The sequence below is a fragment of the Rhyacophila brunnea genome, unplaced genomic scaffold (genome assembly GCF_057557595.1).
Source record: "Rhyacophila brunnea isolate RB1 unplaced genomic scaffold, BYU_Rbru_1.0 scaffold_9, whole genome shotgun sequence".
Classification (NCBI taxonomy): Eukaryota; Metazoa; Arthropoda; class Insecta; order Trichoptera; family Rhyacophilidae; genus Rhyacophila; species Rhyacophila brunnea.
This window is the reverse complement of record NW_028233361.1, coordinates 40,293,415-40,311,972: the sequence shown is the minus strand read 5'-3', so window position 1 is coordinate 40,311,972 and position 18,558 is coordinate 40,293,415. Positions and strand designations below refer to the sequence as shown.

The window sequence follows — 18,558 nt, the reverse complement described above, 5'->3', positions numbered from 1 at the left end:
ACTTTTTTGTTTAGTATTTGGACTAGAAGTCATTTCAAGCAACGTTTCGATTCTGAATTGTCTTTCACGATATTGAGAGTATCCACCGCTCCGGAACTTGCCGCAAGTATACTATACTATAATATTTTATAGTAATTAAACGTAAAATAACACATATGAATCAAATAAAATTGACTTAGCACGCCGCGTTCGAACATGCGATCTCCGGATTCGTAGACGAGAATCTTAACCGTTCGTCCACGGAGGTCGTCAAATGATTTGAATAGCAAAAAAAGTGCGTAATAATTGTATAGACTACATTTTAGTAGATATGTGCTTAACTATAAGCATACTATTAAAGTTGAAATAAATGGCACGACCTACCAGATGTTTTATTTTTGCTTGCTTGTATTGATCCAATATGAATACATAAATACACTCAATAAATAAACATCTTTGAATTAACCATTTCTTTTATTCAATGATTAATTCACAAGATTTTGAGAATGTAACATTCCATATATTGAACATACATAACTTGAAAACACCTCAGATATATACCCACTAGAAAAAATCATATTTGAAAACAAATACGAAACTCGACGAGATTTGAACCCGTATAACCATTGGTTAATGGATTTAATGCAATTTGGCGCGACATGGAAATTTCGAAAATTATTTCCGTCGAAAATAATTACATATATGTAATCAAAATAATACCAATCACTTTACTTACACACACGCATCACTAAAAAGGTATTTTGTTTTTCACTTGAAAAAACAAAAATTTTACAGTTCGTGCACTATTGAAAAATGATGTGAAAAATGTTTTGTTTTGGTACCTGTAAATTTGACTGTATTTAGGGTTTTTAAGAAATTTTGGCTCTCATGTTTTTTCAAATATTGCCTATTGGTTAAAATAACAAAAAATATAAAAATTGATAAATAATATTATAATCTCTTGTTTTTTAATGATTTGGGTTCTGTAGGTAGATACATAAGCTAGATAACATTAAGATCTTCGTTGTTTTTTAGGTTTGCATTTATCAACAAAATAATAGTACAAAACAGGCATAATATTCACTGTCTGAAAAGCCCACGAAAATACTCTTGGTATTCCTCTGGTATGTATTTAGCGTTGTCACTAAATCACGATATTTTAATTTAGAAGTATGATTTCTTTGGATTCTTAATTATTATAGGTATATCTGGAACAATAACAGGAATTCTTTCTATATTTCGTCGTTAACCAACTACCAAAGAATCATTTTCTTCAAATGATGTTTATATAAAAAGAGTCTCTCAAAATCATCTCTTCAAACGTGAAACCACGCCATATTGTATATGGGAACTATTTTACCACACAATGTTTTTTTGTAATATAAATTAAATGGTGCGTTGGGTTATCATATTTAGATGCGAATGATTTAAAAACCTGAAACGTCATTGATACAATGAATTTCCGCATTCTTTGACAAAATTACACCAGTCATTGAATGTGAAAATTCTCATCGTAGACAGTTTTTTTTTTTGCTTTATTATGCTTTGGCCATGTTCCCCACATCCCGAACCGGGGCCCTATGCCAGGATGTTTGGCGTGCCCCTTTACCTATCACTGAGGTTAAGGGCAGTATGATGTTCTACAGTAGTATTCCCCATATTATCCCCAAATGATATTCCGTAGAATCCCTGGGTTTGGCGAGGTAAAATGAATGGTATTCTGTGTATTTTTTGTAATTTTCAAATAAATCCACTTGAATTATCGAGTTGTGGCTTATTATGAACCATTAATCGCGACCCCCTTTCATGGTAACATAGTAACATGCGACCCTTCTACATATTGGATAAATAGCCATTTATATTAGTCAGGAAACACACTACAGATAACTATAAAATAAAATTCCAAATGTGAATTATCATCAAATTTAGATAATTTATTATATCACATAAAATTGCATCATATACATACAAATATTATAAAATCTTGGGTCAAGTTGACGCTAAGGTACAGATTTGGATTTCGCGTTATACACATTTTTATTTATCAAAAAAATCAAAAAAATGAATTATTCAAAATCATTTGAATTTGGGCTGCACAAGAGAAAAACCAATAATCATAGGGTGAAAAACATAACCATAAAATAAAAATTAATAATAAGATGGTATCATTTCACAAATTCAAATTGTATGGTTATTTTATTAATATGAACCTTTAAGGTGGAGAATTTATATTAATAAGTTATAAAATAGTTGGGGTGCATCGAAAAGATTAACAGTAGGCATAATAACAGAATGATTTAAAAAACGCCAAATATAAAATTTAATACAGTTCTAAAATCTAAAAAGTTTTTATGAATAAACACGGCATAAAATGAGAATCTCGTAAAATGAGTAATTTTTCAATTATTAGTAAACAAAAAAAGGTAGCCATTGTTTAGTGGAAAAAAAAATAAGCCCAAGCAGTACAGTGGTCATAATGCTATGTATTGTTTTTACATGCACTTCACAAGATAATTTTATTCATACAAAATATTATTTGGTAGTATGGGTGCCACTGGCACTGGAGACATATTTATAATTGCCAAAAAACTAATTAGAATTATTACAGTTCACACCTTCATCTGTCTTCTCCAATAGTATGTACATATCCCTGGTGTGGACGAATTATTTTTTTGCATGTACCTACTTACCTTAATAATTAAGGTACACCACACCGTACACCACTCATGTAAATCATTCATTTAGGTACAATACCTATCGTCTTAATCATTTCTAAATACTTTTATTCATGATTTTATCAAGATACCGACTAAAGAGATATTTTTCTTATCGATAGTCAAATTTCATTTTTCAAAGCAACAAACTCATTCCAAAATAATATAGCAACTTGATTTTTTTTGTAATTGTCAAAATACTTATAATGTTAGTACACAAATTTTAATTTTATTTATTTTTAGAATTTACATTCAAATATAAAATGGCCTTAAAAACTCTCATCATAACAATACAACAGCTGTAAACATTAGTTGAACTAAGCTAGCTCTCAGTTCTGTGTATTCTGAAGTCAAGATAATTTGGCAACGTTGCATGAACGAACAAGTGTGTTGATCAAAATGATCAATGTAGAGACATTAAAAATAGATGATATTTTTTTGGGTATAAACATTATATTTATAGTTAAGTGATAGCTGACCATGTTTTAAATATAACGAAAAAGACAGCAAGTTGCTACCTCATCCATGTCATTATATATGACATGTGAAATAGTGATCGACGAAGGTCGTCTATTCACACATGAGCCGCTAAATGTGGTCGGATATAAATATATATATATATATATATATATATATATATATATATATATATATATATACCTTTGGCATAAGAGATACGCCCAGGTATAATAGTTATATTACTCGGAAAAATTCCGATATGGCTAGATACTATCTTATTAAGTTAATCGGATTCGGCGTCAATCAAAAATACTGGTTTATGTGATTACTCAGAATCTTTGAGTTTCTTGTCTTATCTGGTTACTATCGGATCGATGTGACACTGTGACGTCATTATAATCGAATTACTTTGTTACACTAAAGACAATTGGATTACATCTTATATAGACGGAATTGACAAAGAAATTTACTAGACGTACAGGCGCGAGTTTCTGTCATAATTATGCCCTTGATATTTTTCTTTCATTACTGTCTGTCACTCACTCACTGATAAGACATTTGGAGGTCAAACAATGTGATAGTAAAGCCCTTAAATTGAATTCTAATTGAAGAATAACAGTCAAGATTATTTTTAATTTTTTATTGAAAATATCTTAATTATTACATAATTATTATATTGTACAATTCCGTACGTTATACGATATTCTATGAAAACCACTGAACCTATTTCAGTGGTTGAAGGCTTGAATGAAAGTCCAGGGTAGGTACCATAAGGGTTGCAAAAATAAAAACGATTACAAAAAATGAATAGAAATAGAATTTCGTGTTTATTCGATGTCAAGCGAAAACAACAACAAAAAATCAATACATATATATATATATATATATTATTTGAATTAGAAATCCTCTACACCGAATGAACTATATATTTATGTAGCTATTGTAGCATAATATAAAATATTAATATGGCAAAATATATTTCCTTATTATTAGTAGGTAGATACGTAACTATATTATAAACTGAAAATGATGAGCAACAGCTCATAGAAAAAAGCAACAAAGTAGGTTTGAAAATAAATGTAACAGCGACGAAAGTCATGTTCAACTGCTTTGCGGGCCAAAAAGAGATCGTCATTAATGGCACTCAGTTCGAACAGGTGAAAAGCTACATCTATCTGGGATCTAAGTGTGTATAGATGGATGTATATTTGATGAAATTGTTCGCAGAGTAAAGCTAGCCTGGAGTGCTTTTGGCCGCCTGAATAATGTCTTCAAAAGTGACCTTCCACAGTGCCTAAAGCGTAAAGTGTTCAACCAGCGTGTGCTTCCCGTGATCACATATGCGTTTGAAACATGGACCCTAAGTAAAAGAGAGATCCAGAAACTTAGAGTAGCACAACGTGGTATGGAAAGGTGCATGCTGGGCATAACGCGAAAGGACAAAAAGAGGAATGAGTGGATAAGGAAGCAGACAAGGGTTTGCGATGTAATAGAGTATATTAAAAGCCTTAAATGGAGATCGGCTGGACACATATCTCGAAGAAGAGACAATCGTTGGACAAATTTAGTCATCCAGTGGTATCCAAGAGGTAAAAAACGTCCGCAAGGTAGACCTAGAGGCCGCTGGATCGATGAAATGATAAAGTTTTGCGGATGTACGTGGCAACGCAATGCTCAGGACCGAGAAAAATGGAAGCAGCTTGAAGAGGCCTTCATCCAGCAGTGGATAGATTCAGGCTGATAATGATGATAAAATGATGATATGTATACAATAATATATCACATATAAATAGATTCATTGTATTATCTTCTGTATACATATTACGAGGGTGGGTCAATAAGTCCTTAGAAAAGCCGACAGGTGGCGCGACTAGTACTGTAAGCGGTTTGTTTTCATGCAGCGGCACTACCGATTCAGTATGCTGCGAAGTTTCAATCAGATTGGTCGGGTTGTTGTTTTTTATTTTCGTACATTTAAAAAAAAAAATTGCTTGTTTACAAAAATGGAGAAAATTGAGTTTAGAGCTGTTATTAAACATTTTAATATAAAAGGGTTAACAGCAAAGGAAATAAAAAATGAGTTGGATTTAGTTCACGGCATATCTGCTCCTTCACTTGCAACTATTTATAACTGGTTAAATGAATTTAAACGTGGTCGTACATCAACTAAGGATGAACCACGCTCAGGACGTCCTGTAGAGGTGACTACACCAGAAATGATCAATAAAATCCACGATATGGTGTTAAGTGACCGAAGATTAAAGTTGAGTGAGATAATTGAGGTTACAGGGATCTCAAAAGGTAGCGTCATTTCTATTTTACATGACAAATTGGGCATGAAAAAAGTTTCTGCAAGATGGGTGCCGCGTTTGCTCACAGTCGACAATAAACGCAATAGGGTGGTGGCCTCTAAAGCCCTGTTGTCGCTCATGCAACGCAATCCGGATGAATTTTTTCGTCGCTTTGTGACTGTAGATGAAACATGGATACACCACTATACTCCCGAGACGAAAGAACAGTCAAAGCAGTGGATTGCGAAAGGCGAACCATGTCCAAAGAAGGCGAAAACCGTAAAATCAGCTGGTAAGGTTATGGCTACTGTATTTTGGGATGCACGTGGAATTATTTTCGTTGACTATTTGGAAAAAGGAAAAACAATAACAGGGGATTATTATGCATTTTTATTGGACCAGCTAAAAAACGAAATTGAAGAAAAACGGCCTCATTTAAACAGGAAAAAAATCCTCTTTCATCAGGACAATGCCCGTGTTCACACATGTTTACGATCAATGGCTAAAATTGAAGAATTGAAGTTTGAATTGGTCGACCACCCACCGTATTCGCCAGATTTAGCCCCCAGTGACTTTTTCCTTTTCCCAAACTTAAAAAAATGGCTAAGTGGACAACGTTTTTTTTCAAATGAAGAAATCATCGATCGGACAAATGCTTATTTTGAGGACCTTCCGAAAACTTATTTTTCTGACGGTTTAAAAAAAATTGAGAAACGTCTAACCAAGTGTATTGAGCTCCAAGGAGATTATGTTGAGAAATAAAAAAAAAATACAAAAATAAAAACTGTTTTAATGCTTTTTTCTAAGGAATTATTGACCCACCCTCGTATTATACAATTCCCTACTATAAGTCTGCGAAAACTACTGAATCTATTTCGGTGGTTGATAGTTTAAAATTTAAACTTTAAATGAAAGACCAGGGTCCCGAGATGACCACAAAAATAATATTAGAAGAAAAAAAACTACATGCTAAACGGGCGTACTATACAAGTATACTTATAGTTCAGTGGCGAAGGCTGTTAAGATCCGACTTAAATAGTGCACACCTAACGGCCCACGTGCTCGTCGTAGGTCAAAATTGAGTTTTTATTGTATTTTCAAACCATGATCCTGGACACTCCTTAAACGTTGTAGATAATCTATTTATATAATTTTGAAGCCTTATTATCCTTTATAGTTATTTTAAACATTTGATGACTGCATAAAGTATTTTTGTTACATAAAACAGTATTCTTTAAACCTCTCGCTCTAATGTTTTAGAATATAGTCATATTTCGGTACGTAACTGTGCAGTGGTGTTTTGTTTGTTTGGTGCTACTTTAATTATAGTTTGTCAATTTATGGCTACGGCCGTATGTTGTAGCCTAACCACTAGGGAATGACAAAAGAAATGGCGTATTTCAAAAAAACACTACCATATTCTTAGGTCAATAATTATTATAAAGCAATCATTATTCATAAATATATATTCTTAATCTAACTAAAATAAATAAGTATGCATGAAAAGGTGTGCACAATTTTGTCGTATCGCCAAAAGTATACGCAAACTATTATGGTTTGGCTTAGGCAGGGTTTAATTGATTTTAAAAACTAACCAACGCCATCTGTAAATTATTGTGATTGACAAATTTTAATGTACACTATTTATGTCGGATCCAGCCTACTTCTACCCTTCGCCACTGGTACCTACACATTTATGCACTAATTATAGAACTTTATTTGAAGTCACTTTTAAAATTCGTCTGATAACAAATATACATGACATTAAACTTTAATGTTTCAATCCCCTAATGTAGTCACTTAATCCGTTATAGCAGAGCAGTCGGCGATATTCTACTATTCTGCAGCAATCCAATTCTATTTCATGTGATAGTAATCCCGATTCTAGACTGGGACAAAGATACATACCTACCCGTTTTCATGTCATAGTAATACCCACGTAAACGAGCTAGTACGTATCCACTGTTACCGTCTGGACCTGCCCCGCGGCCCACTTTCGCCGTTGCCCGTCCGATATCGATCCGTCTATCTGAGCCCAGGCCTCGTAGACGCGCCGGTAAGAGCGCCACTGGAGCGAGTCGCTCGGCCGAGTCACTCGAGTGCACTTGACAGAACTATATCGAGTCTGGCTGGGTGGTGCAGTATGCAACCAGGGGTGGACTGTGAAGGTAAATGCATCGCATAGTTAAGTAGTAATATGTATATCCATTTTTAATCATTGGTAAACCTCTACTTTCTTAACACAGTCAGTGCTCAAAACACGCCTGGCGTGTGGCCATTAAATACATAATATACATTCATTGCTGATCAGTTAATTAGGTACTACATTTAATTATCATGCTAATTTTATTGCTACACGCCAGGCGCGTCTTGAGCACTGACCGAGTTGTGGTAATTAACTGGGCAGCAGTGACTGTGGCAGTTCGATATCCAGAAATCACGATAATTAAGCTAAACTCGCCCGTCTGCCGCACAGCCATAAATCAAACCTTCTAGGAACGTCGCTCCGATGTTACATATGAAGACCGCGCACATAGGCACCGAGCGATAGTCGCGCGTAACCTCTCGAAACGTGGATATATTGGGATGCGGCGATCGGCGAGCCGGTATAGGAATGACCAATTCATAGGTGTGCGTATGAGTTCTGGCGGCTTCGACTCGCAGCCCGAGACGCATGCAAATTGTTACTAGCAGCACTAGATTTTTTTTTTAAACTAAAAAGTTGCATTCCACCAATGTGGGGAGCTCCATTAGGTAACGTGTGTTTTGTGAATAACGATGACGTCACATCGACGTATTCGACACGTTGCAGACGAAACGAGTTTTGATGTGTGAGCCAGCTAAAAAATAGTAGACTCGGTGACTCGCGGATTGACACCGTTCGCATTTAGCAATAGTGAATTGCAGGCGCGCTTCTTCCTCTTCGTCAAAACCTCATGTTTGAGAATCGTGACCTTACATGATTTGGATGTCAAACAGCGTTCTCAATGGGTTATCTACACTGCTCTCGGCATTCTATGAAACACAAGGCCCGTGGTCAACCATGGCAACCATCTGTAGTTTCCAGTTTGCTTTAATATCCTGATGCGTCATATCCAAAAGACAAAACAGCGCGAACGATACGAACGGACACTGACGATGTTAATGATTATGACGGTTCGACCATGCGCATTCGATAACCCCTTATGGATGCGACACTTTGGCACTTCGACACAACTCGTGTCTGGGTATGGGGAACGTACCCGTAACACCCGTCCTGTTAGTACTAGGCGGGGTAAATGTGAAAATCAGTGGCACCGATTTTGTTCACTTTGTCCTTCTCACCGCTTCTTCAATAATAAATTATTATGGACTGTTTTATAAAAACGAATCTCTGTTTTTTTGTCTACTTCTTCGTCGTGTCGGGTCTTCAATAGATGCAATATGTCGCTCCAGAAGTTGGCGAAGGCAACACCATTTTCCTTGTAGGATCTTGGCGAAATTGCAGCTCACTGGGCAAGCCTTGCATGAAAATAGGTGTTCCATGCTTTGTATTTCACCACACTCGCAGGTTTGGTCATCGAAGAACCGCCATGATGTCTCAGGTGCGCCCTACCATGGCATTTTTTTTTGTTAGGATTGTCAGTAGCGAGAAGTTTGATCTTTTTGCTGCGTTTATGTTCTGTTTTACTTCTCCAAGTATCTTGTTTTCCTGTGTAATATTAAATCCCTGTTGGATCATTTTTGATGCAATTCATAATTAAATTGTATCGGGAGTATATACCTACCTAATTCGTGTTTCATTATTCGTCGCTAACTCGATTTTCTTTAATAACTTCTCCGATTGCTGGCCTGACTGCACTTTTTCGAAAGCGAAACATGGCCTACGGTTGTCACTGCTTTGAGTTTATCGGAAAAGAACTCGTTTTTATTAAAAAGTCGAGATCGTTGCTGCCGGCCGACTGGGTCGTTTCGACGCTCCACTTATGACTAATACTTATTCAAAAATAATTGACAGGTCGGATAAAGTGCAGTTTTTACATTTCCCCCGCGACCGAGTGAAATCAAAGTTACGATTTGCAATAGGTACCTACCTATTGTATGTATATTATTATAGATTTTCGCGGAAGAGTTCGGACTATAACTAAAGAAAGTTTTATGAACGATTTGTAGTAGGTACATACAACAACAACGAATTAATTTTATTTTTAATATTCATACTTTATAATCTACAAGCTGATTATATTCATTTCGTTCTTGTGCGTCGCTTTATTATCTATGTACTTATTTTAAATTATACAATCGATTCACCGTCCTTTAGGTAAACCAGACATTTTATACCTATCGGTTGATGACTTTCTGTGTCCACCAATAATAATTGTCTCTTCTTCGAGCTGTGTCTCTCCCGTTGATATTTCAGGTTTTTAGTAAATTATTACATTGTCAAATTATTTCGTTTCTTTGTCCTTAGGCGTTATGCCCAGCATGGATCATACCTCGCTGTGCTATCAGTGTCTCCCAGTCAATGGCGAAGGTTGGAGGTGGGCTGTTAAGATCCGACATATATAGTGCACACTAAACTTTGTCAGTCATACGTAGGTATATTTGTATTCATTGAACTAAGACTAAAACTTGCAGATAGTCTTGGTTAGTTTTTTAAAATTCAAATAACCCCTGCGTAAACCAAGCCATAATAGATAACAGTCAACAAAATATTCGTATATCTATAATATATAAAATTATGCCATTAAATCATGCATCATTTTATATATTTTATAGATAGAAGAATATGTTTTATCTATTATTGGTTGGTTTAGGTAGGGCTTCTTAAGGAATTAAAAAAACTAACTAACACCACTTGTAATAATGTGTGTTCTTAAGGGCGGACATGCTCAGCGTAGGTCAAAATGGAGCTTTTATTGCATTTTCAAAGCATGATCCTGGACATTCCTTAAACGTATATTTTTATATAATTTTGAAGCCTTATTATCCTTTATATTTATTTTAAACATTTGATGACTGCATAAAGTATTTTTATTACATAAAATAGTATTCTTTTAAACCTCTCGCTTTAATGTTTTAGAATATAGTCATATTTCAGTAAGTACATGGATGATAGATGATTAGATTAGATAGATGACAGTAATCACGCGTGTATGCACCACACGAACCATTAGCAAAATATAGCCTCCAGTAACATTTTGAATATTTCGTCTATTCAATTCTAAACTATGCCAATTTTCGAAATACATTTTATGACATCAATCGATACTCTATAGAATTTCCAACAGTTCTCTATAAACCTAAATGCATAGGATTATATTATTGAATTTAAGAAACAATTATTTTCATGGCACTTCTTAAGTCTCCTAAGTGACATTATTTACCAATGTATTGAATTTTTCATGAATTTGAAATTGGAAAAAATCCCCAAAATTAATTATAATTTGAAATACAAAAAATGTTTTTTTAATATTTCGCCATTACAGAACTAAACCTAATTACGTTTGGGTTCGTAATTTCTAAATTTCGCTCTCCTGCACATTACATGGTTTGGCGTTTAGGATAGTTTAGAATTAAATAGACGATTTGTCTTAAAAATAACATTTTAAATGCAAAACTTGATATAATAAGTGCCTACCCGAATTGGAAATTGGATAGTTACAATTTCAAGAATCCGCGAACACTTCACGCTAATTGGATTGTCAAAACATGCCGTCTGATTGCTAAAACAAACAAATACAGACTAATAATAACTCTTCATTAAAATATTCACAGAATCCTTATTATAATACCGGTTTTAGAAAATGTGGCTTGATATTTTTGACACATCTATGTCAAATGTTCTGTTTGACATTGAATCGGTATATTTATTTATTGATTTGTAATTTGTACCGTTGGGAAAGTATGACAGTACTATGTAATAAAATGTTGAATGTCACTACCAGATTTCTCAGGTCATTACCAACGTGTGATGTTTGTGACACATTGATTTCACTCGTTACTAAAAAAAAACATTTCTACTTTTTATGGAACATGTTGGTATTTTTCAAAGACGTATTTCAGTCCTCTCGTACAAATTTATTCTTTCGTAATAAACTAATAAATACAGTTTCATAATAGAGAGTATTAAGGCTATACCTCAGTTGAGGCATGGTCTAAAAAGATCGTGGCTAGGCGATGCGCGGATTGCGGGTCGCGGGTGCAAAAATGACGCATGCCGACCGAAATATAATTCGTCATATAAATCCAATATGCGTCCATTTAATGTTATGTGTATTGTTCTATTAGTAACAATAATAATATATTCATTGACATATTTTCTTTTTCAAGTAAATGGGTAACGTTTTTAGTCATCTTTACACGATTTAAGAATTAATACCCTCGTCGCCATCACGAAAAAAATTGACGTATTCACACCTCGACGTTCGTTCTCCGAATGCCAGCTAGTCCGAAACTTCGTCGCGCCTATAGTTGAAAATTATTTGCCGTTTTACTGATGTATCGTCTTAATAAGTGCAAGATAGTACCATTTATTTATAAGGTCCTTGTATTATAAATAAAGTGGCTAAAGTTGTGATTATATTGAGATGTCACTGTCACGGCGACAATTTTAGTCTATGGTTTCGTCATTTTGTAGAAGATTTTGAACGAACACGATCTCTGTAAATTCAATGATGGAGTAACCTAGTAACGAGTCTCTGTAAATTCAATAATATTTTGAACAGTACCTACCCAACCCGCAGATCATAGATAGTAGACAACATTCTTATAGAAAATACATAGTGCCAACCGCTAAAAAAACACGCGATTTTGACATACATCGAAAATGTGCAGGCATGTAGAAAATGATAAAAAAACGTTCATTGAGTCATGCAGGTATCGATGGAGTTCGGTTCAACGTTTGGTGACCTCATTGTTGTTTTAGTGATTTCGGCAGATTGCTAAGTGCCCATGCGCACTTGCGGCAGGCCGCCTCGCGGCTAGCCGCGGCGGCCTGCCGCATGTCGTTTTTTGTATGCAAAGAGCCTACACCATACGCACTTATGCGGTTACCGCAGCGGTTGTCATGCACAGCGCGGCCCGTCCGCGGTCTGCCGCACCGCGGAGAGCTACGCACTAGGCGATTAGTCTGCGGCTGACCGCCAGAGTCAGCCAGAGTGATTACACGTACCTACCTAGTGTTTTGTTCACTGCAGATCCACGTGACAGCGCGATCGCCCACCTTGATATTGTCGTTTTATTAATCCTTGCTCTATACTTTATCGTATCACACTTCTTTTTATTCCTATTGCAACTTCTTTCACTGTGACAAATTATGAATTTCGATACGGAAAAATTTATAAATGATATTGAAAAACGGCCTTGCATATGGAATATGAAATGTGCCGAATATGCCAACAGACAGTTAAAAATTCGGAGTTGGGAAGAACTGGTTATTATTTATGGAGGAGAAGAGATTTCAGACGAAGAAAAGAAAAAGATGGGTAAGTGAAAATATTTTTTTATTACTTAAACATATCTGTTCTGCCATTCAACTTGTCCATCGGTTACAAAATATTGAGCAAATAAATCGCGGTATTGCATTGCACTTCTGTTGTTTCTTATTTCACCGTTTGCTTGAATCCCATCGGTTAAAGGGCAGCATAATGATTCTTCAAAGTTGTAACCATCCCTATCTCTAACATAATTATGTAAAATGCAACACGCTTTTATACAGCTACTGACTAAATCCAGATTTACATTCATTGGCCGGTGGAATATACGCCATTTATTGGCAAGAATTCCAAAAGTGCATTCCACATAACGGCGAGCTCTGCATTGCCTGTAATTAAATATCCTTTTTGTTACTGTTAAATGATTTTTTGCGTATGGCCGCATTAAATTTTTAGATAAAGCAAATGCTTCGTCGCCGACTAAAACGTATGGCATCGGTGTAGTGTTGCTTTGCGATATAGGGGCTGGTTGTGGAATATTCAGAGAATTGTCGTTCATTTTTTTGTAAAAAATAGAATTTTTGAAAATTGAAGAATCACCAAATTTTCCATACGCGCCGACATCTACCGTTATAAATTTGTAATTAGTGTCACATACTGCTAATAAAACTACCGAAAAATAGTTTTTATAATTATAAAACATAGATCCACTGTCTTCTGGTTTTACTATACGTATGTGCTTCCCATCTATTGCTCCTATGCAATTGGGGAAATTAGCTCGCATATGAAAACCTTTAGCTACATTCAGCCATTGTTCCGTAGTTGGTTCTGGTAGACTCCTTTCTTTCAGGATGAGCCATATTACTGAGCAGACTTCTCTAACTATTTCTGCGATGGTACTAATTCCCAATCTAAATGAAAAATGTAGATCTGCAAACGTACATCCAGTTGCAAGGTATCTGTAATGAAAAAATATTTTTATTACAGGTGAGACTCTCCAAAAAAAATGGAAGAATGTTAAAGATAACTTCATGAAAGAATTGAAGAATTCGAAAACTTCTCGAAGTGGTTCTGCTGCAAAACGAAAAAGCCAATACATATATTTTAATCAATTGATGTTCCTGAAAGACACTGCAACAATTAATATAACGGAAACAAACATCAACGAAGACCAGGCACATAATGAACCCGATGGCCCTTATGGAGCACCAGCAAAGCCGCCGAAGAGGACCAAGAAGGGAAATGATGACGAAGTAGGGAAAGAGCTAATCGGAATTTTAAACAAAAATTTGGAAAATCATAATCTCGAGCAGGATGAATTCCGGTTATTTTTTTTATCGCTGGTTAAGGATTTTAAGAAAATACCGGAACACCTGCAATTATTGGACACCAAGTTTGAGATCATGAAAGTAATAAAAATGCTCAATACCCTACTGCGTTCTCGCAAACACCGTATTATTATCAGGTAGATCAGAGAATAAATTTTCCTTCGAGATATTCCACAAACCCGCATACAACTCAAATGGAACCTCAGTCGTCTATACCAGTCCAGTCTCCCGTACCTGTACAATCTCCTAGTTCAGTACATTCTTTAATTACTATAGAATCACCCTCCCAAATGTCTGAGCAATCCGATGTTTTGGAACTTTTTGAATAAATTAACAACCATGTAATCTGTGTTTTATTTTTCTCACTGAAATTTCTTTTGCGTTTGTGATTTAATAAAAATGTAATACATATAATTTACTGACCTTAGGGCTACCACTAGTTTTTCCTCTGGTGAAATACAAGGACGAAGTTTTGTCTCTGTTCCACGTAGTGAATCGCCCAATGTCATTAATAATTCTTCAAATGATTTATTGCTCATTCTTAAAAACTGGAAAAACTTGTCGTCATATTTTTTCAATTCAGCAAAAAATGTAACGAATAGTCCGTTGTTGTAGCGAGTTTGTAGTAATGGATGCACCCAATATAGTTTTTTCTTCTTTTTTCGTTTCAACCGAGAATACAAATAAACAACAGTAGCGACTGCCTCGACGTTCATTTTGAAACTGACAGCGGCTAGCCGCAACGTAACCGCTGTACCCGCGGTCAGCCGCATTGCGGATAACCGCGAATACAACCTTGACTCGCGGTTAGCCGCCGCGGCTAGCCGCGAGGCGGCCTGCCGCAAGTGCGCATGGGCACTAACTGACAGTGCTCGTTTTAACGATCAAAATTTGCCACGGGATGGGAGCATCAGTCTGATAACATTTTAAACGCCAAGAAAAACGACATTACACACTTTTTTTCCCGTAGAGGGAACTAACTGTGACGTCACGTGATAGTACGCGACATTCATCTCAATATAATCACAACTTAATGAGTTTGTTTCAGTCACGTTTCGAAGATACAATTTTTCGGCAATGGCACGAGATGCCATGTCTCGTAATTCCGTTATTAAACGACTCGCACATCACTGATGTATACTTAGGTAGGTACGTAGTAGTTAGCCATATCACGGTTAACCGTGAGCGGTTGTAGCAGAAAGAAATAGCCATATTGTATTGAAATCAAATTCATGTCTAAATAAAATACGCAATATAAACCACCGGAATACAACGGGAAGACAGAAGAAAATAGGTATGTAGGTACGTCAATGAGAAACACAATCATATTGAATTTATGTACCTATTTATATTATATATCTATGTACTTAATTCTGAATGATTCAAAAATTGATTAGCAATTAGGTGGTCGTAAGTATCAAGTCGCACCTATCTAATTCTTTTTTTTCATTTGACCATGTCCGATCCTAATATGATTATATGGGCCTCCACGGAGTGGACGTATGTATTAACAGATTTTTGATTTTACGAGGAATGGATGTTAGCCACTTGCTCAATCTATTAGGTCGATACTCTGACTCCAAACACAAATTGAAAAACAATATGTGCGTTTTGCCAGACTCAGGATTCGAATCTGCGTCATTATAAGCCGACGCTTAGGCCGCTCTGCCATCATGGGCGTAGTACTATCTAATATCTGATATGAGTTATCAGATAGTTGATACTAGTCAATATAAAATTAATGTTCTTATTGAATATTTTGATCTTAATGTTATACGGTACCTCTTTCTGGTACGACAGCTTACGGCGAGATGTAATACGTGCAATTTATATATATCCAAATATTATTATACCCCGCCTAAATTTTATGTTTCATGAAACCTTTTCTTTCATCTCGGACCCGACTACGAACCTACCAAAATTCACTTTGGTAAACCTTTTTGGTCTATAATGCTGGTAATGGACTTACGTAAGTAAAGTAAGCAGTTACTCTTAAGCTTCTCAACCGTTGTTACTGCTTAACTTATCCAATACCAGCCCTGGAATGTTCCCAATGTTACAGGATATACCTACGCTTTATTATTCAGTATCAGTGATGGTAGGTGCTTCACGAAAACAAAAAAAAAGTATTAATTTAACTGATGTTTACGTGGTAGAACTCCATTACAAGTTATTTTTGTTAATTCTACTTTAATTAAGTCATTTACGTTGACAGCTCTTTCGGGCTATAAACAAATTTTCGGAACGGCCAACTATAACTGAAAATTAGTCAATTAAAGCAGAATTGATAAGGTAAACTTTTTTTTTTAAATCATTTTAAAAATGTGTGATGTGCAGTGATTTCTAGAACGCTAGGTGTTAGTTTAGGTTAATATAATATTATAATATATTCTTTTTAAAACTACAACAGGCCTAGATGCCTAATGACAGTAGTGTAGTTTAACAGTAGTGTATTTAGTAATATGTATAAGTGAATCGAACCCCGAGCTCCCGGATGAAACGCCTGCACTTTACGCACTGCACCACCAGCTAGGTTAGGTTAGCACCTATAGTATATATTATAGTATAAGCGGTGAAATAAATAATAGTATTGTTAGAAATTAAATAGGAATTATTAAAAGGTATCCATATATTATTAGGTGCGTATTTTTGGTCTTTCCACGTCATATTTCATATTATGTTACATTATTTATGTCTAATGCTGCTTTGAACTGACATCTTCTGAAAAATCCAATTATCATTCTTGCAGCAATTATTACGTTTACCATCACTGCTTGGCGCTGATGAAACGTCAGCCTGTCATCAGCTACTGCATCAGAATAATAAAATTTGAAATCCCAAAGGTAAAATAATTCCATGGCGGAGCTACCTACATAGCTTGTGAAATCCTCCCATTTCCACCAGCTAGCTTCTAGCTCTATGAAAGTTTTAATACTTTCACAGTTAAATTTCGCATTCTGCGTTATGGGCAGAACATAGGGATGCTTTTGATATTATCAAGCTGTCAATACTAAGGTTCGATACTTTTCAAAGTAATTATCGAAGAATTTATACTTTATTGTTACTAGGGAATCGACCGACTGAACACGAAGCATACGATTTAATGGAATTTACTAATAATATACTAATTAATCAATTCTTCAACGCTTTACATAAGTAATTAATCAATATTAATTAAATCAGCATTTACTTGAAAGAATTCCATTTTACAAAATGATAATATCTATATAATTAATTAATTATAATATGAAATTCTACAGCTATTTCGGTTGTATCACCATTATCAAGATTACAAAGATGAACGACTTCTCTACGCGTAAGTATAAAACTCATGGAATGATATGAGATGATCTCTCTCTAATTACTTGGAAATATTAAATTAATTAAATACTTAGGTAAACCATTGAAAAAATATATTTCAAAATATAGTCAAAGATAACCCTATCTATATATATATAAATGAATGTTTGTTTGTTTGTTTGTCCCGTATGCGTTCTTATACCGTTCATCCGTTTGCGATGAAACTTTGTTGAGTTGTTGTGTGCACACCCGCGAAGGTTTCTGAATTAGTACAACCAACTTTGTCTTCTATTCTATCTTCTTCTATTCGTATGCGCTCCTATACCAATTTTGGAAAATCCATGCTTCTCACATGGACAGCTGTATGTGGCCTGCTCACGCTTTGGAAAACCTTTTGATTTATTCGTGTACGTACCAGACGGAAAAACAAAAATAGGTATTGTATAAAACATGTATTGCTCTTCAATAAACATAATTAAAAAACAAACACTTTATTTCTTTGAGTGGCATTGCAACGCATGCTGGGTGGGTACTCGCTAGTAGTTATAAAAATAAAGATACAATGTATTGTATCGTACATTTACCATTTTTTTTAACAACAATATTTATAGTTATACACATTTGTTTTCTAAAAAAATCATTGATATACTACTGGATGAATCATATGCTTCTTAAAATGACGCCCGATTTTCAGCGACTCGGCCAGTGTTAAAACTTACTGTTTTAATATCAGCGGACTTAACTCGATATAAGCTCACTTAATATTTGTCTCGAAAACGGCCTGGCAATAATTATGAGTAAGCCCGATCTAGCTTGCATCTTACTCTAACTAATAGTCAGCGCATGACGACTTGCTCTGTCCGCTCAGACATGAATTTTTGGTAGCTTGCAAGCTTTAGGTTGCAGCACCCTTAGGGTCACTATTCCAAGAACGCAAATTTAGTTTTACAGCCAGGTCAATACGGGTGAAATTTGGGAATCCATGTTAATGGTCTTAACGCATTATACCTACAAGGAAATATTATAAGACGATATTATATTATCTTCTTTTGTGGTACATTTTTAAAATGAC

General features: G+C 35.3%; 1 protein-coding gene across 2 annotated transcripts in view; it reads left to right on the top strand.

Annotated features, from left to right (window-relative positions):
• Nucleotides 1-18,558, top strand: part of Arl4 (ADP ribosylation factor-like 4) — a 219,214-nt gene that overhangs the window by 102,299 nt on the left and 98,357 nt on the right. The window contains exon 3 of one of the 2 annotated variants that reach the window (XM_085959787.1): nucleotides 9,894-10,017. The exons of the other annotated variant lie outside the window; for it this stretch is intronic. The gene's annotated coding sequence lies outside the window, so the exon portion shown is untranslated. The remainder of the gene's footprint in view (nucleotides 1-9,893; nucleotides 10,018-18,558) is intronic. 2 annotated transcript variants of the gene reach the window in all.